This window comes from Genypterus blacodes, unplaced genomic scaffold (assembly GCF_046128005.1).
Source record: "Genypterus blacodes isolate CSIRO-AG114 ecotype Tasmania unplaced genomic scaffold, CSIRO-AGI_Gbla_v1 ptg000061l_1, whole genome shotgun sequence".
NCBI lineage: Eukaryota > Metazoa > Chordata > Actinopteri > Ophidiiformes > Ophidiidae > Genypterus > Genypterus blacodes.
Window position 1 is genome coordinate 213,718 of NW_027466873.1, and position 24,030 is coordinate 237,747.

Below are 24,030 nucleotides of genomic sequence, written 5' to 3' on the forward strand. Positions count from 1 at the left end.
GCAGTGCAGTGAGCAAAGAGGAAATTATAATTTGTGTTTGATTTAATGGTGCTTCCACATTTAACATGGTGTCTTGTTTGTTTAAAGCATTATTCATCATTCAAGCGTGACAAATACATCAGAACATGTATGAAAATGTCACAGTGTAGGAACACATTTTTTTCCAAGTGTACAGAAATTGGAATAAAAGGGGATTCTGTATATGAAAAAAAAGGATCTATGAAAGCACTGACTCTAAATGACAGAAAATGTTTTATTTGTGTCCAAAACCAAAAACCGCTGAAATGTTTAATCAATGAAAAGTCTTTCATGCTTCCAGAAAATTGGTCAGCACTGTCATATAATAAGCAAGTCTAGCACAAGCCACTCCTGCAGCATTAATCTGTCATATGATACAGTAATATTCGGATATTCTCAGTTCTCCCAGAGCAGTAGAAATACAAAGCCAGCTATAGATTTAGTGTTTACTGAAATGAGATGCTTACAGGATATTTGAATATGTGAACAGACCCTTTGTCATATTAAGCATTCCCAGAAGAGGCAGAGTCAATAGCTAATCATTGTCTATGGCAATACATTGAGAACAGAAGGTATCGATTGGAGAACTGTGGAGACATGAATATGATGAGAAATCAAAGTGCTCAACATCGTTTGTTTAGTCTTTGACATTGAGGGCATAATCATCCCAAATCGATAGAAATACAAATATTGTTGCTTTTAATATTTTCCCTTTTGTGTTTTCTGCTTTCCAATTATTAAACTGTTAATGGTGGCAAAACAATTGGGAATATGCAATAAATTAGTTATTGTCCTATGCAATTCAATCTCAATCTCAAGTCTGATACAATTTTGAACTGAACTTTTGCCCGAACTCTCAGAAGTTCTGAGTGACTGCAGGAAAAACAAAAAACTGCACAACCCCGGGACTAGAGTTTCCATCTCAGTTTCACCCACATCCAGCAAACCTGAAGCGAAACTTTTCTCAGATGATTTCTTAAAGAAGTTTTAAGATTTAATGCTGAACAGCCTGGAAGTAAATATTGTGTGCCATAAGTGAACAAATAAACTCTCATTGTCTGATTATGAGTTCTTAAAGTGAGCAACAGTTTTCAGAACAGCCAAGAAAAGCCACTATGAAACATAGAACCAAGTGTGCAATGGAAAGGACCAAAGAAAAGATTAAGATGATGCTCAAAAGGATAAATATGAGCATTGAATCTGCTGAGATGAATTGTTGAGGCTATGATTACATGGTTTTTGTTCTGACTTAGATTCACATGAGCCATCAAGGGAATATCTAATACAACTGAAAACCCCTGTTAGCCATTCTTTTCTGTATGCAAAAGGACTCAGAGAGAGTTTGCTCATGAATGTCCATTCATCATGTGAACAGTGCGTACAAAACCAGCAAATCAAATTTCATTACACCAGATTGATATATGTTAGTCAGTGAAGGCCCACCTATGTGATTGGGTTAAATTCAAATGGATTAGGGTTCCCCCCACCTTGGTACGGGCTGCTTGTGAAGATCTGAACTCTCCATCTCCCCGTCCTTCCTTAATCCGCTCATTTTAACTTAACTTCACTGGCCCGTGGGCCCCACACCCTTGAGTGTGGGGTCCACAGGTCAGCTGTCTTTCAGCTGTGTCGCTCCTGAGCTGTTTCAGCGATAGACAGCTTCATTCCCAGAGGGACGGCGGGGTGCTCCACCTTCAGGACTCTCCGGCTCCTTCTGCCATCTACTGCCTCCCCCAATCCCATCCTCCATGACAGACCCCTCACCGCCACATCCTTCCCATCCTACCATTCTTCTCACCCCCAACTAACCTCTGCACCATCTGCAAAATCGTCAGCTTACCTGCATACCTGGACTGCTCCCCCAACTACCTGCATGAACTGCTGCCCCAGGAGAGACGCTCAATAATAGGACTGCACTGTACTGTGCCTTTATCATTCTCTTTATCTCCCTCCCTTTATTTCTCTCTCTCCCTCGTCTCTGTCTTGCATGTTATTTCCTATAGCATGACTGGTTGTATGTACTTTCTTGCATGCCTTTTTTTGTCCCACTGGAAGTTCCTATTGCACACCCAGCCATTCATGGAGAGGGAATCTCTCTTGGATCTGCCTCTCTCCTGAGGTTTCTTCCCTTTTTTCCTTATACATTAAGGTTTTCTCTGGAGTTTTTTCTCGTCTTCCTCGATAGCTTTGGGCGGGGGTTGGAATTTTCCTGATGTTGTGGGTCTGTAAAGTATATGGTATACAGATAAAATTGACCCGACCTGATCAAGCAATCACACTCGTCTGCAAAACTAAATCACACTGAGACCACTTTGAGGAGCACCTTTTTTCCAAGTTATTGATTAAATAAATTAGTACAAGTAGGAGACCCATTATAACTCACTTGATCTTGGATTTGGTAAGCGACATACCAAGAATAATAGAATGACAAGACAATCTTTTGATCCAAAACCAGAGAGGGTAATGTGTGATTAACATGAAACAAACTCCATCTTTATCAAATAAGCATGTGGTTTCATGTTTTCAATATAAGCTCCATTCTCTTGTTCAGCCATCAGAAGGTCAATCATAGCTACCCCTGGGAAATGATCCCAGCTCCGTCTTTGTTAGATGTTGTAATTCCGGCCAGACATTTTTGACCAATGTCATGAGCAAGTGTTCTCTTGACTTTTGTTGATATATTTGTTGATGTTAATGTATTTTCTTCGAATGTTTTGGTGTCTTTCTATTGAGCAGTTTGGTGGTTCATACTCTGTTGTGTACCAAGTCATACCTAGTTTGCCTTAAATCACTTGAATCATTTATCATATGTGTGTAAATTGCAATGTTTATCCTGAAACAATATATCACACAGTCTGATGCAAGTCTAATAATTCTCCACTTGCAGTGGCACTAGTGCTTCCAGTAAGGAAAGTGAACTATTTGAGAAGGACGGAGACTGTAGAAGAAGGTTACAAAGCCATGGGCGACTGGATCACAGTGGGGCGACAGGGCAGATAGTATTGATAATATGGGAAATCTGATCCCCTTTAGTCTGCGCTTTTTCATTTAGGGAAGAGAGTTAGAGGAATGAGAGGGAGCGAGAGAGAGAGAGACGACACATGGTGTGTAAGGGATCCTGCAGTCTGCTCTTCTAATCAGTGAAGCAGCGACAGCCATCCTGTCTTAATGCTGCTTGGCTGCCACTCCACAGCCTATTGATGGGACTTTGGGCGGCCCAGCCCAGCACTTTCTCATCTGCCACTGGAGTCACACCGCCTGTCCAGTTCAGATCCAAAAATGGAATGGCAAGTCTTAAATCTGAGAAGTAATGCAGAAGGGCTATGTCCTTAACTCTAAGTGGAAACATTGGAAAGGGGTTTTAAATCAGGTTGATCAGCTTTTATAGTGGTGCAGATGTATGATTCCACAATAATAATAAGAGTTTTTACGCTTTATTACTGATCACACAAACTATTTGGAGGCCACAATGGGTGTAAAGGTATAATCAATGAATCATGATGCATTGGTTTTTAAGGTGGGGATTCCACTTCATCATTCTGACACATTAAAATCCATTATAATCAATCATATTGGGTAAAAATATACAAAATAAACATAATCCTCCTTAAAGAATATCATCCTTGTATTAGTCGCAATTTGAGACAAATTTTAGTCACAGATAATATTTATGGTTAGGCACAAAAGTGTGACTTGCAAATATTCTTTGTCATGATAAAAAAGCCAATCGAGCCTGTATGTGGGGAGCGGAATGGAGCAGCAACCCTTTTTTCCTTCTTTCCATCCCTCCTTCTCTGTGCATAAATCAGCACCTTGTAAGTTGTGTCTTGCAATCATTTAGGTGTTGGTGCTTGACACAAACAGACTATGAGCCTGTACTACGAGGCGCTATTAAGGGCTTAGTCGGCTCTGTTGAAGCTCATGTCTGACTTTTATCATGAAACCGACTCACTTCTGAGCTCACTCTGTCACCATGGTAACTTATGCTCCATGGCTATCCTGGTCCGCAGCAGAATTTGTTGGTGTTTAGAAGGGTGACATCTAAATCAAGACCTCTTGACCAATCAACTCACTTGGAAATTAGCGTCACAGTACCTGCAGGATCCTTGATGTATTGGCCCGAGGACATTTTGATAGACAACCCTGACCTAAACAATAAATCAAACTCACAAACTAAATAAGTAGATACATACTTACTCAGAGTAAGCTTACCGGTAATTATGCTAATAGCAATCAGATTATTCTGTTGATACTGTATGATGTTTGATTAAATCAATAAACAGATTTTTCAAAGAATAACACAAGCTTTAACATGGAGAGTTTTAACCAGTGTCATTCCCAGTGAACAACATGTACTATTGTTAAAGTTAGCATTATGTGGTAATTTAGTTGTTTTTTAAGAGCGATAAGCCAGAAAAGCATTTCTATGTGCAGCCATTGGAAACTTTGTCAGACGGGAAAATCGTGCACATTCTTTCGCTGAGAGAGAATGTATTGTCATCAGATGATTATGTCAGAATAAACACTGACAGGGCATTGTTTATAGCAGCAACGCTAGCTTGTAGCTAGCTAGGACTGCCGGCAGCTCTTAAAAAATTAACCAACAGTAGTGTGCTGTCACTGTATGTTACAGAGCAACAAACAATAAGCTGTGATGATAACAAATGTTATCTTGGTCAAATCCGATTTAGCTTCTCTGAGGCCTTTTAATTTCCAAATTTACTGCTGCAGTTTATCTGTTTTTTAATCCTTGTACTGTAGGTGTGCAACATTCCTGGCCAACTTGCGCGCACACACACACACACACACACACACACACACACACACACACACACACACACACACTTAAGCTTTAGCGCAGCCACGTTGAAAGTAAAGCTAAGTAATGAGGCCCAATTTGACTCAATTAGGTGGTGTTTGTGTCGATGGTTATTGAGTGTGTGTCACTGGGCTCTTTGGCTGTCCCTGAGGGACTCCCCGAGGCCACAGTGTGGATAATTAGAGTTCATGTGAGAGGGTTAACCCACCTCAGTGGGCGCAAGAGAGCAAGACAGCACACTGCTGCACCTCCCTTTTGATGTCTGGCCAGCTCTCTCTCCCCACTATCTACCTGAATGTCAACCATTTGGGACAGTGCAAGCGCCTGACATTATGTCTGCAGGTTATCATTATATGTATTTTTTTTTTTTCACCTGATCGATTGTCTCTGGTCTGTAGTGGTGCTTCTGGGGGTAACTGTCACTGCTAGTTAGGGATTGACCAGTGGGTATCATTAAGAGAGAGGGCTCCTGCTCGAGGGAAGCTTTGTTGTGGGGAGGGGCTGTGAAGAAGCCATGCCTTTCTCTTTTAGCCTCCTGGACTTAGTTGACCTTTCACTTAGGGAGCAGCTGGAGCCGAGAGATATTTAATTGAATGGAGTCTTCAGATGTATTTTGGAGAGAACCAGGCGAGAGAGCAGAGGAGATACCGGCGGCTCAAGACCAGGCAGGAGTGGGGAGACAGAGATGGAGCGCGGGGGGTGGGGGGTTGCTTGACCTTCAAAGCCTAATTGATAGGCTTTTCATAGACCTTGTTTGAGATGTGCGTGGTCCCTGTTGTTCAGCAGACCCTTACAACTCCTGCAGAAGTACAAAGTCAACCGCAGGTAGGGAGCCCCCAGTGGCCCACTGCAATCAATAGCAGCCAGCTTGGCTAACGAGAGCTGCAGCCACTCTCCAGCTTTCACAGGCCCCATTAACAGGCAGCGACCAACCTAATTCTAAAGGCTGCACTCATTAATGTGGAGAAATACAGAGCAACAGCAACATCATGAAGCAGCCTGGAGAATAACCAATGCTCATATTCGGCTAAAGAAGTCAGAATAGATGAGCAAAACGATGTATGGTGCTTGATTTATTAGGAAAAAGCCGAGTTAACAAATGAGGGGATACATCAAAACAACAGCAGCTCACAACTCTGTATTCCTCCCTCCGTCTCTCCTTCCCTCAGACTGTCTTTCCCTCTACGCAGTGTATGCACCTCTCACACTGTTTATTTTAACTCGCTGAATTTTGATAAAATTGGCGATACAGGAAACTAAAACAGATTAATGACAATTCAATTTTCCTCTCCCTGAAGAGGTGCGAGTTAAAAGCCTGAAGCTGTTGACTGCGGAAGTTCAGGAAGAGGAAGACGCTGTGGCCTTATTGTCTCTGAAAAGCAATTTAATTAGAGCTCCTCCACTCTCTCTGAGGCCGACAGGGACATGAGGCAACAGCCTTTGGATGCACGGAAAAAGATTTCTGAAGGATCATGTACAGAGATCAACAGATAAGCAGCTAATTTTGTGTACTTATGGGAGCAAACGATCGAGTGCCGTACCCACCCCCACCCCGGAATTCCTCCAGCCGAGAGGATGAAAGCAGGGAGCGGGGCAGATCTGAGGCTGTTTCGACCATTAATGCTGATCTCTAAAATTAAAGATTTATACCACTTGATAGAGCTCACTAGCAGAGGCACACACCGGATAAAGGGGGGGGGGGGGGGTTGGGGGCTCTCCTTTAAGGCTTCCCACAAAGTGTTTGAATGGGAAGGGGGTGGTAGTGGGAAAACACAATCATGGAGAACCACTTTCCAGCTAATTGGAATCTCTTGAATAACTCAGCAGTGAGTGATGTTTAATTTGGGAAACCAGTGATCTTTCCGACACTTTGATTGGAAATTAGAGGAGAAAGAACTTGTCAACACAGCCTCCATCTCAAACACACTCCTCTTTCTTATAGTAAATGCTGATTGATTCCTCATACCTAAAGACCTGATGCAACCAGAGGAGCTGCTAAGTAAACAGGACTTTATTTCTATAAACACAGCATGGGAAAATGTGGATGGTATTGAGGAATTGGCTTGGCTGCTTTTAATCCTTAATTTCGACCCTATAGTTGTAATTCTGGCGCTGTTAGATCCGTTTGTTCTGTTCTCCACCACCCTCGCCCTTCAGTCTCAATACAGCGTTGTACATTGTAGGTTCTCTGATACATTCATTAATATCTGCCACCCCATTTTCACTCATTTCATTTCTCAGTTTTGCAAGTCTGTCAGTCGTTTCTTCCTCCGAGTTTGGTGACATGATTATGCATATCAAACAAATTGAACACGGACAAATACTAAATTACCCATGAAGCAAAGCTTTGCGTCTGTCTCTCATTGTTTTATTCATATTTTTATCCCATTTTCTTCCAAATCTGAGTGCATACTATCATGGGACATCATCTCTGTAGACCCGGTGGAATCATGACAAACATGAATCAACAGCATCTGATTAAGAATGACCTTGATACCCCATGTCTATGGTTTATCCTGCCAATCAAAATCACCCATGTTTGCTCATTATCATCCTAACTTTGATACCAGATTAAGACTGAATAGCACAAACACTGTTGTTGTGCAGCATGATCAAAGGTTGGTGTGGCCTAAGAGGCGATCTGAATTCAGGCGGAAGGCCGAGCTGAAGCTTGAACTGTAGCAGAGGCCAGGAGACTCATGGGACTCCATGGAGACAGAGAGGAGAGAGACGACGCTGGACTTTGTGAGAGGCAATGCTTCAATGTTTAATCAAAGCTCAGATCTGAGCTCGGCTCTCTTATCCTTTCTTTACATTGACGTCCTTCAAAAAGATCAAAACTGCAGGATAATATGATCTGTTGCAAAGTTTGATAATGAGGGTCTAAATGAGTCAGCCCATGAAATGAACCTCTGGATAATGAATAAACCATTCACCTACCAACCCTGATGTGATTTGGTTCATGAGTAGAGAAAATCATTGTGTGGTCATGATTCCATCAAACTCCAACTGACAGTTTAAAATGTATATTAAGTATCAGGACACACCTAATACAAAGTTGATATGACATGAAGGGAATACTGAGTTTAATTTGAGTTGTGCGTTTGTCTTTATTTCGCTCTGCCGTCATGGAGACGCTGAAGCTTCCACTGACTATCAAGTGGTCCTTACTAACAAATAGCACTTCATGAACTGAGTGGAAGAGTGCTAAACAGCCCTAGAGCTCTTCTGCTCTACTCTGACATCACCATTTAATTTGTGTATTTTTTGAGTGTGAACTTGTGATATAAATAAGTTTTTTTTCCACTTTACTTTTCAGTTTCACTTTTGCCTGCTCAACTAGATGTACTGAAGAATTTAATTGCCACAAATATATTAAAACATATGCTGTTGTTGATGTCATAACATACAGGGGCAGAAGGAAGCTTTGAAGCCAGACATTCCATCTTAAATATCAATAGCTTGTGGATAGTATTCAATCCTGCATGATGGCATAAGGCTCCAATGCTACAACTGTGTCATTCCCACAACACAAACACCAAAATGTCCCTCTTTCTTAGATTGTGTTGGTCACTGTCTGAGAAAAGAATTAATTGTGTTGTACTGCTCACTGCTATTTGTCAAAGCTGCTTTGATCAGTGTGATCATTGTTTGTTTTATTGATTTCTTTCTCTGAACTTCCTCCATGTTATGAGTAATGAGTCACAGTGTTGAAAAAGGAGCTAGATTATGATTTGCTTTGTACAAAAACAAGTCTATAAAAATGGAGGTTGCCTGCTTGCTTGTTTGACCAATCAGTGCTGTTCAGGCCTGTGAGGGATATTTGTATGCATTCTGTCACATCACATATGTTACAATGAAGGAGTTTAAATTAACAGTAACAGTAACAGAACATACACATACAGACTTGGGGACCAGAAGCAAATCTTATTTTAAAATTTTAAAATCACAAAAGTACATGCATTCAAAGTTTTAATAACTTTGGTTTTTGGAGGACAAATTATTTTGAATGTATTCTTTGGTTTTGTCTTCAAAAAAAAAAGATCTATAACTGCAATGTGTGTTGGCTAAAAACAAAACTTTGATTACGTACTGTTTCTTTCTAGGGATGGAGCGTAATATAAAAAGCCAAATAATACATAATAATACATTCTAATAAGAAACGGAGGAGGTCCACTTGAGATCTGATATTCTTTATTAAACTATTGAACATATTCATTACAAAATAACTCAATGTGTGTGTGTGTTCTCCAGCATCTGAGCAATATGTCCATCTGCCCAAATCTCTACGAGGCATTGTACCACGTTGCACGTTTGCACACAACTTATTGCAACTGCATTAGCTACTGTATATGCAGTAAGCTGAATGTGCTGCCGGTTATTCAATGTGAAAGTTTCCCATCATGCATTGCATATTTAGTGTAGCAAGTGAGTTGTATCTGTTTCCCAAACAAACCTGCAACAGTTTCAGTTTACCACATATACGGTAACTAACAATGAGTGCATCTTCTAATTAAATGCAACAACAAATTGTATTCCAATCGTAGCCTTGATTCACACTCAAAATGTGAGTATTGTCGATATATTGTACATCACACTGATAAATTAATGAGACGATAGCAAGTACAGCAATTGGGCTCACGCGCTGCTGATGCTCCATTTTCAATGCCGGGCCGAAGGAAACTTCTTGTTCAATTCTGACCAATCACAAAACAGTTTGCAAGAGTGTGGCGTTTGTTTAGAAGTCTCGGAAGTGATTGTACCTTTTACTGTGTGAAGACAAATCCAATCAGGGATGTTCTGAAAGCGCATGCAGAGTTAACAGAAAAAAATATAAACCAGACCTACATATGTGTCATAGAGGCAGATAAATTAATAAATATGTATCTGGCCGTATTTCTGTCTGGGATTGTATATACGTGGATATGGGGGTGTGGGTTGGGGGGGCAATCTTAATGATTTGAGTAGTTTAAGTGCTATGTAATTTATTTCAATTGCTTTTTGACATTTGGAGCAGAGCTTTGCAGTCACTGTGCCTCGGCGCTCTGGCCAGTCATTATTCAATTACACAAGCTAATTGACACCCTGTGTTGTCTTTTATAGGTTGATTTATTGGTTAATTGTGCTACTCTAAAAATGCCACTTCACCCTTTTGTGTTGGAGTGCGACTCGTAGTCACAAGGCTCTCATCAGACTCCAAACAACGGATTGAACAAAGCTGTCATCAAGTTTAATTGCAGTTGTTGCATGTTGTAAGTGTTTTGCTTGGACGGTGAGTGCTTTGCTGGGCTGTGCCACCTCTTCATCTTTTTCTTTTGATGGTTTCTAAATCCTTTGAAGCCCTGAAGTGTCACTACTGTAACATACGTTCTGCAAACACGCCAAAATGGTAACAAATTTAATCAGAATTATGTGAAAATTAAGTTGTATTGTAAAATAGTCCTCTGTCTATTATGTTGTATTTGCAAAGTAATTTAATGGATAAATTTACTCAAGTAAGAAACTGAGTCAAACACTATCATCTGTACTTTGGTATGATTCTGGTTTATGCCCTAGATACAGCAGAAAGCTCTTTAACTTGAAGAAAACCTGAGCAGGAAGTAGACTAGATTAATATGCTTTAGTGGTCATGTATGATGTCAAGACTGTTGTTGATTTTGTGACTAGCACTGGGCTCACTCTGACTCTGAAGCCTTGATTATACTTCCAACAGGATGAGGATGACTAAGTACAAAATGACTGCAAACAACTCCTTGAGTCATCGCTACTCAATTGAATTATTGCAATAAACCATTCATAACGTTTGAAAAATCTATATCTGTATTTTTGAATGGCGTATGTGCATTTAAGTGAAGCATTTCATCTTTTTGTGTAGAGGTATCAGAGGTAGCGAAGAACAATTGAAGAGACTGAATCACCAGTCTCGATACTACATGTGTTGTAGATTACTCACTGCATTATTTGACTATCCAATTAGTTCCTGATTTTAGGTGTCCATTTCCTCTCAAATTTCTCGTATATATTTGCATGTTCTATCAAGAAACTTCAGTTCAGAATCCCTGTGGTCAGTGATGGAGCTGCAGGTAAAGTGTCGTCTCTATATTCCCTTTCTGTCGTCTTATCTTCAACACACTTTTAATGACTTGGAGAATAAAGTTTCCTCCTCCAAACAAAGTCCTCAAAATAATAAATCACAGGATTTCTCCTCACGTTAATTGACATTTGACAACATAATTTGCATAATGATTCAAAACAGCCTCAAGGGAGATGCTTAAAGGAGGGAAACATTATGGATCTGCTAATTAGTCATCGTCAATTCTTCTGTGTTGTTGCAGTCGTTAGTCTTGGTGAACTAACTTGAGCAGACAAGCATAGCTTTATGACAGTAGTCATCACTATTCAATCATCATTATTGTTGCCTTTCCTGGGCTCTGAAATAACCGTGCTGTAATATGCCTTCAAAACTTCCTGCTGAAGTTTTAAATTAGAATGTGGAGTCTAATCAAGAGAAATCACATCAGTTTTGATTCTGTCACCACTCGTCATAAAAGCACAGGTGGTTGGAATGATGAAAAGGACTAAATTAATACAGAGATGTGCAGCATGTTTTGGTCCACACTCACGCCTCCGGGTTCATATGACACAATTGTGATGTTTGACTCACGTGTCACACGTATCAGATATGTAAACAGTTATAGACTAGATCTGCATGGAGTCACGGAGCCACCTAAACATCACAATTTTCTTATATTCTTGCTCATGCCTCATATAATGCGATAATGTCTCCTCCACCTTCCATTAAGTCGATGTGGATCTCGAGAGCTTAACAGAGTAACGACATACAGTATTTCAGTCTTATTTGTCTCTGCTGCCTCTACTTCGCTAATGTGTGTTGTCTAGTCAAGTCTAGACTGCAGCTATTAAACTCATTACAAAGCATGTGGATTGGTCATTGCAGTGTAAAAGTAGCTTTGGTTTTATCCACGTAAAATATCAGATCACATTCTAAGTCAAGATGTACATGGGACCTCACACGTCAAAACCAAGAAAAATGAGGGTTTGTTGAACTTAGCAGTGCTTACAGTCGGTTTCAAATGGCATCTATTACAATGTCAGAATCTCTGCTAGCACAAAAGAGAAAGGTCTGCCTAGCCCACATCACGTTCTCCTGAAAATGTTTTAATTAAATTTTTGTTTGGGTTCTCTCTGCCTGGTTGCACTTCACACTGTGGTTGAATAATGAGGATGGATATTTACACACTACTGATTTTTTTCAATATCTTACCTGTGAAAATAAGTACAATCACACCCACTTTATCAAGAGCACCATTTTAATATGGGGGTCCCCTCTTTGCTCTCAGAGCAGCCTCAATTATTGGAGGCATGAATTCCATGTATGTGTGTGGAATTGGAAACGGTTCTTTAAGATTGTCTACATGATTGCATCACATAATCGTTGCACATTTACGCCGCCAATCTCCCGGTCTGCCACATCCCAAATCAGATCTGGAAATTCAGGAGGCCATTGAAGAACACTGAACCTATTGTCATGTTCATCGAACCAGTTTGAGACAACATTCCATATCTGATCATTGTTTTCCTACAGATTCCATCCAGTGGTGGGTCGATACTAGAACAGCATTCCCCCCTCTATTCAGCTCCTCAGACTGCTCCATAGAGGAGAGAAATGAGTTGGGGAATGTATTGAGAAAGGCCTCCAAACACGGAAGAAGGAAGCTATTTATACTGTAGCTGAATGCGAAGGCCAAGCTATTTGGTGGGGTTAAGGAAACATAACCATTGGAAAGAGCAACTGCTAGAGAAGCTGTGAAATAATTTCCCGTCAAGGGCAGAAAATGCTTCTCAATTGAGGTAAACATTTCGACTTTCAAAAGCAATTTATTTTCTAACAACCGCTAAAAGCAGACAACATATCTTATGTTCCCTTTCCTTGAATTTTCATTTTGTGTCCCCGCCTCGCCTTCCCCCTTTTCACAAGTGAGTGTTTACCGCCCATGTGCGGCCTAAAGACTGGCAGTGAGAAATTGCCTGGTTTCTGAGTGGATTTGGATTAGGGTCAATGTGTTCTTTTGGGGAAAAAAACCTCCATGCTCTTCATAGATTTTCTTCCCTCTTTTCTCATTTCAATGAAGACCACCACCTTAAATTACACTTATGCACCGCATGTGCATGTGCGGCCTCAAAAGCACCCCTTAACCCTCACTGATCATTAACAACTACTGCTAAACTCACAAGAAGTAAGGGAGAGTGCAAATTGAATGAAAGCTGGTTGGATTGACCCACTTTCCCAAAACGTTGAAACTGGTATAATAGGTAGCAACAGTAAACAATAAGTTCTTCAAACTTGTGCGAGAAATACAAAATGTGTCAGGAACCTCAGCACAAAAAGCAGGATCCAAATGCACGACTCGCAAAGGGGTTCAAATAACAAAATCCTTTACTCTTAATAAACAAGGCTTTACAAGAAATATGCATGAGGCCAAAAACTAGACTTATACTTGGACTTGAACACTCAACTTGACAAGACGTTACAAGACAAACTGGCACAGGACAAGGGGAGACATGGACTACTTATAACATGAGGTAATGAGACACAGGTGACAATAATCAAGGGTGGGGTAGACGATCACAAGACATGAGTGACAGTACTCAACACAACGTGAGACAAGGACGAGACATTAAACACTGAACATGAACTAAACTGTAACATGGCGTGACTATGATTTAAGGACATAACATTAAACACAAAACTAAACTATAACATGGCGAGACATGACAACATGGATACAACAATGCAATGATTATTTTTCGACTGACTTTTTGAGGTATTCACCTGATACACTTGCCACTACAAGGCCCCAAAAAGTGTGCGCAAAGCTTCAGATGTCCTTTTTTTCTTTAGTTTTTTTTTCTATTTTTAATTGTATGTAGGTGTCCTTTTCTTTTCCTGATGCTTTTAATATTTTAGTGCAACGCTTGAGAGCTTTGAATTGCCTTGATGCTGAAATGTGCTATATAATAAAAATTGCCTTGCCTTGCCTTTCATGAGACCCCTGCAGGCTATGCGCATGTACTGCGGCCAGGTGATGTCAGCCCTGCATAGTCTGCCAGGCGTTTACCTTCCTCACCATCATATACAGTATTTGTCCATCTGTTCTGTTCTCGGGCGGTGATGCAACTTCACCAGTGCTTACAGTCCTGCCAATGCCACTTCCACTCTGCACCACCTCACAGCAGATAAAAAAAAATCCCACTTTAACACATTAGACTTCCCATTTCACCCAGATAATTACACAATTATCCGGCTTCACTAAAAAAAATCCATCCAGGGGTAATTGGTGTGTAGGGGGGAGAATTACCCAGAATCCACTGCTGCGAGGGTCTGGGGGAACGAATCCAGATAAGTCAAGCAGAAAAGGGAGGGAAAAAGCTGCAGTTATTCGATTTTAATCTTGCTACTTTGCGAGCATTTAAATAGCCTTCATCAGACTCCAGGCTCACAACCTGCCACTAACCTGTTATCAAGGCCGAAGTGTCCATTTTAAATGTCAGTGGGAGCTCAGGATGGAGAAGCTGTAACAGGTGCTCGGCCCACGCTGAACTGCGGTAATGCCTCCATGATTGGTTTCTCACAGAGCTGTTACATGTTGAATTGTTGCTACGTGGGACAAACCGTTCTGGTAAAAGCAGAGGTCCATTATTGGTATAGAAACACTGCAAAGTCACACAATGGCCACCAGAATGGGGTCTGCAAGGGCTACATCTGTAGCCTGGAAATAACCTTGATAAAAGTAATTGAATTTTCCTCTGATAAGATTAACTTGTAGTAATTGTGAGCAGCAGGAGCCTTGAGCCCATACAAAAGAAACATACTGTATGACAGTCGGGAATAATCACACCCTCTCCCTCCCTTCCAAGAATACATGCAGGGGAAAAAAAATACACTGAAGGAATCAAGTCTGAAATCAGGCTCTCAGTGGCCAAACGGCTATGGATGTCCTGATTACCATGCACGCTCTCACAGTCCTTTTAAATGTGCTGAGATGGGCTTTAAACAAGCTTCAACACTTTAAACCCCAGCAGACTTAATTAAGGGTGGGACCCAGCACATGCAGAGCGAAGGGAAGGAGAGGGGGAAGAGAAAGGAGAGAGGGTTGGCGGAAGGCGGGGGAGGTGTGTGTGTGTGTGTGTGTGTGTGTGTGTGTGTGTGTGTGTGTGGCAGTGGGGGGGTGGTGGTGGGGGGGGGGGGGCATCCTCCCACCTTGGTTTCACATAGACACAGTTTCATGAACAAACATACACAGGAGAAACAGAACTGTGTCTTAAACTCCCCATTACTTTGCCAAACTGCCTAAAATATCAAACAATGCAGAGCCGTGGGGGGCATGCCGCACAGCGTTAAAGCAGCCTAGTCTCATTTCCATACAGCTTTTACATGTTTCCAAAAGATATGCATAATTAGTGGGTTTGTACATAATTGCTCGAACACATTGCCGGGAAAAAGCCAGGTTTGTTCTTTTTTTAACATTGGCTCAGAGAAAACAGACTCGGCTTCTTTTTCCCTGCGTTCGCCGTTCTTAACAATTAAAACAATGCGACTGTCTTGGAAGGGAGTTCTGCTCTCATTATCGCCTTCTCTTCTCCCCGTCAGAACATTTACAGCTTAAAAGAGGCCCAGGCACCTTGGCATTGAAACACACTCTCTTTTTCTTGTCTGTTTTCCATTCTTTCCCTCCTTCCTGCCTTCCTCCGCTGCCTTCTCCTCGCTCTCACTGGAACAGAAGGGTTATGAAAAGGGAAATGTAAATAAGATGGAGTCGGCAGCTTATTCTGTTCCACTGCAAAGCACAGCATGCAAAGCAATCAAAGGGCCTTTACATAGAGAGTTTTTACTAATCTAATTCATAGTGTGGAAACACATACATACGCTGTTTGGCCTGATAGAGGCAGGGAAATGCAATTTCTGATTATGAAGAAAAAGGAATATTAGGAATTGTCTTGTGTTTGTGTACAAAAAGTCAGGCTTTGTGTTTGTAGCAGTGACGCAGAAGTGGCTACTGCCTCCTGCTGTCTGACTGGCTTTAAAGTTATGACACAACATGTGATGCTCATTGTATGTTTGCGTGTGAGTGAAGCGATTTGTCTCACTGTCATGTTGGTTGCTTTCTTCTGAGTGCTCAGGCCCACTAATAACCCAAGATTGTGTATCTGTGAGTGCTAGCTGCAGCCTTAATGGGTAAAAAGCCTTCATCTTTTCAGTCTCTATCACGCAGGAGACATGGCTATTATCCAAATGCTTTTGCTCCTCATGAATTGTACTGAGGGAAGAGGCGCGTCCCTCACGAGCTTGATGAAAGCTTCGCATTGCTGTTGGGATTCTCTCTTTGAAAGGAGAATCTTCAGTGCTTTTCGTAGGTCGTACAATTTTCCGCCACCTTGATCTCACTTTATCAACACTCGGAAAACAGCAATGTCAGTTTTGCGACTGACAGCTCACTAAATGGTTACTCAGAGTTTCTCACTCAACATTCGGTCTGTCATCACACTCAGATGTTTTGGTACATCTACATCGGGGGAAGAAATGCCTCTGTTGCCGCCATCCACTACAACAAAAGAATCAGCCAACCTGCCCAACAGCTGTCAGATGGTTTCACTTCTATTGATCAGCACACGTGAATTGCAGAATGATAAGACCCCACATATCTGTAGAGGTTTGATGATAGCCTTTTTTTGTGGGGGAGTTAATTCTCCTCGAAGGCTTAGAGTGGGATTAATTTTCCTTAAATGTCATGGTCAGAGTGTCTGTGGCCCAAATTGGTCTTTCCTGACAGTCTACAGACAGTGATTGTGGTTGGCTGCGATGATGTATCAGTGCAGCAGCGAGACTTCTTCATCCCGGAACAATACACACCACTCGACGGACGGGAAAAAATACATTGCTTTACAAGATAAAATTACTTTTTTGCTGCAGAAAGTCAGAAAAATGATAGGAATAATACACCATTCATGGTGTGGGACAGCAGGGAGGGGGTGGAGGCAGACGCTGGGTGTGTTGTATATGGTTTTCTCATACTCATATTGCCCAGTGCTGACCAGTGCAGAAAATCGGGGATCGTAATGTTTAAAAAATAACACCATTATTGGTACCTATTGAATCCAATTGCAAGCAATGCAACTTGTAACAGATAAGGACCTGATGGAATCTGTCTTTGCTCTATCTGAGTCAAAATGGTCTCTGTATGAGTCAAATGGAGGAGCCACATTGACAATTCAAATCGAACAGTGCTTTGCAGGCAATTCACCCTGTAATCTACATGCTTCCCTCACCGGCTGGCCCCAGCTAGATTGCATTTTATATACAAAAGGCTTTCCTTTCCAAGGCCATTGCATTCACTCCCAATCTAATAAGGTGCAGAGATTTACAAGTGCATCCACACTAACTCACACAGATTGTGAAAGCCATCTGAAAACTCCTGTGTAAAATGGAAATCTAAGAGACTGACAGTAATTAAGTTGATTTCCAAGAAGGCCTTTGATGCCAAGGAGGCTTTGTAATTTTCAGGAGGGAAAAGAGTGAGAGTAGAGCTTTGCCTTTACATTTAAAGATGCCACATCATATCTTGGAACTGTATTAGCTTGAGCAATTATACTGCACATACAGTGTGTGTATGGGTTATGGTTGTCTGTCCTTGGACTATTCATGGAAAACAAAAACTATTTCCACACTCATTCAGCACTAAAATGACATCCAATCACATCCATTATATAATAGCTCAGTCATTATTTTTGTTATGTAATCAGTAGGGACACTACAGTAATTTCCTCCGCTAACTGTTTCACCAGAAGACTGGTCTCAAGACCTCAACCTGTCACAAAGATGTGAGGTGTGAGGTCCATCATTTTGGGTGGCAATCTGCTCTCTTCTTCATCATCAACATCACACTACACTAGACCATAATTGAAGATATCTCTGTGTTTCTCTTCTTATAGTGCTTAGCTTTAGTTCATTGGGTCTGGGAGCAAGGCTGGCTTTATATTGCAGCATGCCAATCCAGATAGAAATCAGATACACCCACAGTACAGTACATTAAACATATAAATGTACAACCAGTACACCCTTAACACGTGTAATTTGTTTTTCTGCGGTTGCCGTAGGGATAACGCCAACCTTTGGCCTCTCTGGTCTCGAGGAGGTCCCCTGATATCCTCTCCTTCATGAATCTTTTAGGCCAGGAGAGCCTGGAGTTCAAAGTTCCTCTGAACCTGAGAAATAATAAGCTCCCTGATTAGTGCGGCTAAAAAACCCACGGCTGAACAGACACCGGCTTCGCTGTGCTCACTCCCTGACCATTTGCATCCTGGGAGTCTATTTATCAGCACCCTCATTTCATTTGCCATCTTCACAGTAATTAGTGTCCAGGAATTCTCTGCTGTGTTGTGTAACATGGAAGAATCTAATAATAAACCTAGTACATATTGATTTATTCAGAGTGGTGATGTTGTTGGAATAGGTGTTTAAATGTTCTCAGAATGACAAAAAATTTTCCTGATTGGTCTTTCATAACTCTAGGTGTCTTATGTTGTTGATCTGTCTGTCGCAAATTTCACTCATATTTACTCTGACACTTGTGAGCTCTGTTGTCTTTCCCAATGTGCAAGTCTTACGTTAGTTCCACACTTGGTAAGTGACTCGACAGCAAAATTGCAATGTTAACGAATCCTCACTGGTAGGGCTTTCACATCACAACGTGAACCAATCCACCAAAGTGTGAACCAATCACAATTGCAGCTGTGGACCGGCCACCAAAAAATGGTGACTGTGCCTGCGAAACAGGACTGTCAGATCACATCAATGTTTGTTTCTACAATCCTCTGTCCTCACTACTGAATTCATTGAAATTTGCTTGCTTCCTTGCTAATGTTCGATTTTTCCACAGATTTTGTCTGAACATAAATAATGTAGTGTATCAAGGACATCAGCTATTTCACACCAGGTAGCTTTTTTTATACTGCTCTTGTGATCCACATTCTATACATCGAATGAAAGAAGTGAGAATGGTTTGATCAGTCAATGGCATCAATTTGTGGATACACACACACACACACACACACACACACACACACACACACACACACACACACACAAAATGTGTGAATACTATATGTACATTATTATTCATGTTGAAGGAATGTATTTTATCCCAGTCAGTGGTTTGCAGTAACTCACATACTGACATGTTTTTCCTGTACTGTTTGTTAGAATCATGATGAACTTTGTTTTGAGGCTTTGGTTTTCTTCCAATGAATTATTCTGTCAATTTATTAATGACTCTGACTTTGTTCCTGTGGTGGCCTTGAGCAGATGCTGCTGTCTGGTTTTTAGCCACGCTGGACTTATAACATAAATCCTGTCCACACCGCATTCACTGACTGTATGAGGTACACACGTGTCAACATGCACACGTAAATAGGATGAAATAGGGTTTTTCCGTGAGGTGATGAAGGGCAACTTTTGTGCCAAAATGTAATCCACAACAGAAAAGCATACTTGAAGTAAGTGAATAAAGGGTTCAACTGCTGCAGGAACTCTCAAAACAACACATTACCTGACTACTTGTGAAGTTGCTGTTGAAGTTGTTGTTGACATTGGAAGTCTCAATGATGTCTTTTACAACATGAATAAAGTATTATCACTTGTGTCGCAATGTCATATGAGTCCACTGTGTGTGAGGCAGTAGTCGAGTGGGTAGAGCTTCCGCTTAAGAACCGGAGGGTTGCCGGTTCGAGTCCCTGCTGAGGTGCCCCTGAGCAAGGCACCGAACCCTCAATTGCTCCCCCCTCTGCGAAGGGTGGTAATATGATGTAATGTAAGTCGCGTTGGATAAAAGCGTCTGCCAAATGATCGTAATGTAATGTAATGTACTACCGCACTAGACAAATCTATGTTTTTAGTCTAGAGTTCTCATGGGACATTTTCTTTTTACCTAACTTTATTCATTATGACAGTGTTGGAGAAGCTATTATGAGAGCAATTTTGAAGTGGTTGCTTTACAAGCTGCTCATGATTTGATAAATGTGCGGAAATGTCTTTCTGCTGTGTATTCCATAAGAATTACGGTATGATTTCAGAAACAAACACACTAATTTATTATCCTAAAAACGCACCGTAAGGTCACAACAAAACAAGACATGGCCGAATTAGTCACAAATCATTGACTTCATCATAGAATCATAGCAAATAGTCTTCAAATGCAATATTGCAATTTCAATATCTTGGGAAAAACAGTGTAGCATTGTGATGTAGGTGTTTAAATTACCCGTTACCTACGGGGAGAGTTGCAGTGTATTTGAGAGTGTGATTGTGTGTGTGTATGTGTTTTCAGTAATGTTGCAGGGAGGTACCTACTCTTGGGAAGGACAGTAACTATCCCTTCCAATTGCCCATTGCTACAGTATCCCTCAGTGGACAATCTGGGTTATAGTTTTTTATAGTATTTCACAGAACCTCCTTTCAGACCTGGTACTGGTCAGGTTTAAAAGTATGAAATATGGAAAATGTTTTAATCTTGATGTATGTACGCATGTAGCTTTAACAGCTTGATGTTTTGTGTTTTCTCAGCTGATTTGTGTTGTTTTCCTATTGAATGGGATGGTAAATACAAAGCCTTGGTAGGTTGGCAGGGCATCTGTCAGCTTTGACCCCTCGTTTCTCAGCCATCCCACCTGTTGCTACACTGAGAACTAATTAATGGGAGGAACATTTGGCCAAGCCATGAGTCATCTATTATACTGTTCTTATACCTCGACAGCATGAGCTGCTTCTGCCTCCCTCCTCAAACACACACGCACACACACATACATGCGCATACATCTAAACACACACATACACCAGAGCTCTCTTTTCTCTTATTTTATATTTAACTACAACCTGTCAATTATAGAGTGAGAGGGCAACTCAGAAAAAAGAAATGGGGAGAGGAGACAGCAAGAAGCACAGAACTAATTAGGCAACTGTGTAATTTTAATTAGCTGTTTTGATAATTAAACTAATTAGTTCCCCTGTGTTTCCACAACGTGCAATGTTTTTTTTATTTATATCAAGGCTTCAGAGCTTCACTCCGTTGGTTAATTAGTCACTTTTGCATCAGAAAGCTGTATTGATAGCCTTAATTTGCAGTTGAAATGAGAAATCTGCTGTCAATAATTCAGATAATTGCCTGCTGTTTGATTGCAGAGAACAAAAGTAAGCGGCCACGACTCAACACATCTGCAAATCCCAGGGGTCGTTTCCTGAACGCTTCGGCTTTGTGATCTACATATCAGCAAATACGCCTCCATTCTGCCTCCATCTCCTTCCTGACCTCACTAACTAGAGGAGAATCAGGCTAAATAAGGCAAAGAATGACCCATCCCTCCTCCTCCCATCCCAGCTCTGAGAACACCTCCTTCAAACACAACCCCATAGCCCCATCCTGTGATTCCTTCCTCCTCTGCTAGCTAAATTTCAGTGTCCTGCGTGTGCGTTAATTAGAAGAGAAGGCAGGGGAGGAAGAAAGACGAGGAAAGTTACTGCTTGCTTTGTAGCTAATTAGTGTCCTTGGAATTAAATGAGCAGCTCGTTGTGCACCTCCAGCTCCTGCGGCCCATATTTGTGAATTGAATAATTGATTCTCCTCCACTAATCAGAGAGCGACATAATGAGCCAGTTTAATTAAATGGGGATCTAACCTGGAGAACACTGGGAAAATATTTGCTCATTTACGGTTAATCAGGAATAACACAGTGTGTGAGGGAGGGAGGGGTTGCGGAATGGGAAGACATATTGGTTTATGTCTGTGGGTGCTGGGTAAACGTAATCGGGAAAACATAAAATAATCTCCATTGGTTTGGTGAGTGGCAGCAATGGACTAACACTGGACAGTGAATGTCTGACCACATTCTAAATACTACACTTTCTCATAATTCCTCCACTATTGAGCAGCGTCTGATTGATATAAAGGTATATTCACACGTAGAAAAATCAACAGTGGACGGCTAGTTCATTCACTCCCTCCTGTACCCAGCAGCAAGTGGGACAAGGGGGCAGCGGTAAGGCCACAGTTAGTCCTAGTGGAGCCCCACCAGCTGCCCCCAGCCAGGTTGGTGCACTCCAACGTTGGCTTGGGCCGGGCGAGAGATGTCCATTCCTCACCCGACTGTGGAGGCGCTGGTGTTCGGTGCTGATGCAGGGCAGTTGCAGGCTTGTTGCACCAGTAGGAGAAGTCAGTCAGCTGGGGTGGGCACCTGGTTGGTGGCTGTCGTCTCTGAAGCTGAGGTGGGCTCTCAACTCGGTGTGTACTTGTTGTTGGAGTAGTCGACCAATGTGACCTGTGATTGGGGGCCTTCTGTTGTGTGGAGAGCACTACCTCAGCAAAGGGATCGAGCCATTGCGAACATGCTGATGCAACTGCTTAGGGATGAGCCCTAGCAGGAAGGTGTGGAGGGTTAATTCTGCAAGACTTCTGCAGGAAGTCCCCCAGCAGTCCAGGGCAATAGCAACATAACTGTGTATCTGCACATGGAGCATGAAAAAGTAACAGCCCATGAAAATAGTAATTTCTTCATCCGTTGATGCAATAATGAATGGATGAAGATCATCAAGTGGAAAAGGGAGATAAACGGTAATTAGTGTTGACATTGAACCAGGCACTTTCTGTCACACAACTGTCAAAATGCAACTATACGCACGGGCAATCTGAAAATGGAGAGTATCATCACATGCTGGAGCCTCTGTTGGATTGTCTGCCAAGCCTCCGGCAGTGAGCTGATCTTTCCTTATCAGTGCGGTGGAGAGCTGAGGACCCTTAGCCAGGGCATCCTTTTGGTGCAGCCATGGGCTAGTGAAGGACTGATAACAAAGCTGGCCCAGAGCTGTGACACCACCCCCTACCCGCAGGTCCATCAAACCTCCGGATCGACTGAAAAGATGAGACCTTGACGTTTAGACCGCCTGGAGTTCATGAAGAAGTTTGAATGGCACTAGTGTTCATATTGTATCCAATGACGGATCATTTTTAGACCCTCATAATCAGTCTATGTTTATACTTAATTCTGAACGACAACTCTATTTCCTTCCATATAAATCCTGTCATAAATAAATGGGTGATTAATTCCTAATTAGTGTGCCAGAGAGTGGGGGGAGTGTGTAGGAGACTTTCTAGGTTGTTTATGGAGAAAAGAAAATCTACTACCAGAGTGTGTCTTTTATCTGAGACATTTCAGTGAAATGTATTGAATGTGAAGAAGGCACAAGTATTCTTGAACTTAAATGATTTATTGAATAACTTCTTGAATAATACACAAAATGCATAATACCCTTTTTGGTTACAAGATAATTATTCACATGGCTGATGAGATTAACTCATAAAGAAAAACACTGACACAGCACTGATCGGGTGGAGAAATGGAACAAGGACTGAACCTACAGCTTTTTTACAGGGGCGAAAGCAGCTCATAGATTAAATTTAAGATGTTTTCATGACTTATAATGGGTTTGTCATTTAACTATGCACATGAACATGAAATGACTGGAATATTTAAGAAAAAGAAGAAGAAGAAGAACCTTTATTGATCCCAGCAGTTGAGAAATGACATTTTTCAGACACATGCATTTTGTTACATTTCATGCAGTATACACAACACACAATGCAATTTGAAATTGTGCCCCCCTCCTACTAACACATGCACCAGAGTAGGCACAGCAGGCAGCGCCCGTGGAGCAGGTTGGGGTTCGGTGCCTTGCTCAATGGCACCTTTGTCGACCCCACTACAGTTGTAGGGCCAGAGAATTGTCATCACCCCATAGCTGCAACCACACAGACAGCACTGACCTCACTGCAGCATTATAAAACAACATAACTGGTATCAACAATTATGCTCCAATTATGCAATTGAATAAAAATGGGCCAAATATTGTTCAAATTTTAGCTGCAGGAAAAAATTTAAATTTGTGTCTAATAACTTGTGTCTAATGACTATTGTGGATATAAATTAACAGCTTTTGGTGATGACTAACAGGGTTTGTGTGTGTGTCCTCACTGTGACTGCATATCTAATTCTTAGACAGCGTGCACATAGAGTATTTGTATGTAATGATGATGTGAAAGTACCACATGTACATTGTTGCATATTGT